The sequence below is a fragment of the Otolemur garnettii genome, unplaced genomic scaffold (genome assembly GCF_000181295.1).
Source record: "Otolemur garnettii isolate 467f Iridium unplaced genomic scaffold, OtoGar3 scaffold00060, whole genome shotgun sequence".
Classification (NCBI taxonomy): Eukaryota; Metazoa; Chordata; class Mammalia; order Primates; family Galagidae; genus Otolemur; species Otolemur garnettii.
The window spans coordinates 877,146-880,716 of NW_003852455.1; positions in this window are offsets into that span (position 1 = coordinate 877,146).

Here is a 3,571-nt window from a genome sequence, read left to right on the forward strand (position 1 = left end):
TCATTGCAATCCCCATTAAACTGCCAATGCCACTTTTTGCATATCTAGAAAAAATAATTTTATATTTTATATGGAATTAGAAAAGACCTGAATAGCCAAAGCAACCTTAAGCAAAAAGAACAAATCAGTAGGTATCACTTTATCTGACTTCAAGCTATATTACAAGGTATAGCATGGTACTGGCATAAGACATAGACCAATGGATCAGAACAGAGAACCCAGATGTAAAACCATCCTCCCAGCAACATCTTTGACAAAACAGACAAAAACATACAATGGGGGAAATAGTACTCATTCAATAGTGGTGGTAAAACTGGACAGCCACATGTCAAAGATTGAAACAGGGTCTGCACCTCTCACCAATCACAAAAATTAATTCATGATGGGTAACAGACTTAAACCTAAGGCATAAAACCATAAGAGTTCTAGATGAAAATGTTAGAAAAACTCTTACAGATATTGGCCTAGGCAAAGCATTCTTGAAGACGTGAAAGGCAATCATAGCAACAACAAAAAGAAATAAATGGCTGGGTGGTGCCTGCGGCTCAAAGGAATAGGGTGCCAACCCCATATGCCGGAGGTGGTGGGTTCAAACCCAGCCCTGGCCAAATACTGCAAAAAAGAAAAAAAAGAAAGAAATGGGACCTGATTAAATTAAGAAACTTCTGCACAGGGCTGAGCATGGTGGCTTATGCCTATAATCCCAGAAGTCTGGGAGGCTGAGACAGGAGGACTACTTGAGCTCAGGAGTGCAAGAGCAAGACCCCATCTCTATGGAAAAAACATAGAAAAATTAGCTGGGCACCTATAGTCCCAGCTACTTGGAAAGCTGAGGGCAAGAGGAGCACTTGAGCCCAAGAGTTTGAGGTTGCTGTGAGCTATGATGCCATAGCACTCTACCCAGAGTGACAGAGTAAGATTCTGTCTCAACAAAAAAGGCCAGGAGCAGTGGCTCACACCTGTAATCCTAGTACTCTGGGAGGCCGAGGTGGTTGGATTGCCTGAGCTCAGGAGTTCAAGACTAGCCTGAGCAAGAGCAAGACTCCATCTCTACAAATAGCTGGGTGTTGTGGCAGACATCTGTAGTCCCAGCTACTTGGGAAGCAGAGGCAAGAGTATCGCCTAAGCCCAAGAGTTGGAGGTTGCTGTGAGTTGTGATGCCATGGCATTCTACCAAGGGTGACAAAATAAGATTCTGTCTCAAAAAAAAAAAAAAGAGAAAAAAGAAAGGAAGATAACTTCTTCACAGCCATAGAAACAATCAATAGAACAAGCAACCTACAAAATGGGAGAAAATATTTGTATGCTGATAAAGGGTTAATAACCAAAATCTACAAGGAACTCATGTAAATCAGCAAGAAGACATCAAACAACCATATTAGAAAGTGGGCAAAAGACATGAAAAGAATTTTCAAAAGACAGACTAATGGCCAATAAATATGAAAAAATGCTCAATGTCTTTAATCATCAGGGAAATGAACATGGAAACCATAATGGGATATCCAACTAAATCCGGTAATCCAGTGAAGATGGCTTTTATACAAAAGTACCAAAACAACAGAGGCTAGCATGGATGTGGACAGAAAGGAACACTTAGACAATATTGGTGGGACTGCAACTTAGTCCCCAGCTTTATGGAAAGTAATATGGCGATACCTCAAAGAACTAAAAGTATATCTACCATTTGATCCAGCATTCCCATTATTGGGTTTGGGATACTTACCCAAAGGAATAAACTTCTTTTTTTTTTTTTTTTTTGAGACAGAGCCTCACGCTGTCCCCCTGGGTAGAGTGCCATGGCATCACAGCTCACAGCAACCTCCTACTCCTGGGCTCAAGCGAGTCTCCTGCCTCTGCCTCCCAAGTAGCTGGGACCACAGGCGCCCATCACAACACCTGGCTATTTTGTTTGGTTGCAGCCATCGTTGTTTGGCGGGCCTGGGCTGGATTCAAACCCGCCACTTTAGGTGTATGTGGCTGGCGCCTTAGCCACTTGAGCCACAGGCGCCAAGCCTAGGAATGAACTTCTATAAAAAAGTTATTTGCACCTGAATGCTTATAGCAGCACAATTCACAATTGCAAAGATGTGGGAACAACCCAAGTGCCCATCAATACATGACTGGATTCATAAAATGTAGCATATGTATATTATGAAGTATTACTCATGATACCTTTTGTTTTGTTTTGTTTTTCATGATACCTTTTGTAACAATCTGGATATCACTGGAGACCATCTTCCTAAGTGAAGTACCATGGAATGGAAAAACAAATAGCACATCTACTCTCCTTTAAATTGGAACTGAAGGCTGGGTGTGGTGGCTCATGCCTATAATCCTAGCATGCTGGGAGGCTGAGGCAGGATTGTTTGAACTCAGGACTGAGACCTGTCTCTACTAAAAATACAAAAGAATTGCTGAGCATTGTAGCAGGTGCTATAGTCCCCAGCTATTTGGGTGGCTGAGTTATGAGGATGCTTGAACCCAAGGTTGCTGTGAACTATGATGACTCCACAGCACTCTAGCCTGGGTGACAGAGTGAGACTCTGTCTCAAAAAAATCAATAAATTGAAACTAAATGATCAACGTGGTTGTGTAGATATAGTAGTAAAATTCAATGGAAGTCAAGTAGATGGGAGAGGGGAGGCAGAGATGGGTAAATTCACAGTTAGTTGGTACAATGCACATTATCTTACGGATGGACACAATTGTAACCTTGACTCAAACTGTGCCAAAGTAATGCATGTAACCTAATCACTTGTACTTTCATAACATTCTAAAATTAAATTTTATAAAAGAAGAGAAAAAATTTTTTTTTTTTTTTTTTTTTTTTAGTAGCGACAGAGTCTTACTCTTTCGCCTTTAGTAGAGTGCTGTGTCGTGACACAGCTCAGGCAACCTCCAACTCCTGGGCTTAGGTGATTCTCTTGCCTCAGCCTCCCAAGTAGCTGGGACTAGAGGCACTCACCACACCTGGCTATTTTTTGTTGTAGTTTGGCCAGGGTCAAGTTTGAACCTGGCACCCTTGGTATATGGGGCTGGCGCCCTATCCACTGAGCCACAGGTGCCGCCCAAAAGAAGAGAAAATTTTAAATGAAGCAATGTAATTCAATTTAACCCAAATTAAAGAAACATTGGTTCAAAGTCAGAAATACACAGTTACCTGGATATTAGTATTAAGAGAAAGTTCTAGAAGCCACAAAGTAGCATGTATCCTAATGTAGCTGCCTTTAGTTTTTGTTAGATACTAGTTTCTTTTGTTAGATACTTTGTTTGTATGTGCCATTCAGTCAACGTGCAATGTACCATTGCTTTCTCTGTACTAATTTCTACAGAGCCACAGCTTCTTGGCTTCTATCAATCATGCCAGTTAAGAAACTTGATTAAATTCAAGGAGCCTCTTTTCACTTGTAGTTGGGGGGCCTGAGATCACCTTTTGCTAAAGAGAGATGAGAGAATGATTGATGACAACAAACTTCTGGATGTTTTCCTCTGATACATGGGTGTTGAAATTAGGTCCCAGTAGTTTCTATGAGAAAGAGATTCGTTAGGAGCTTTATTTTTATTTTATTTT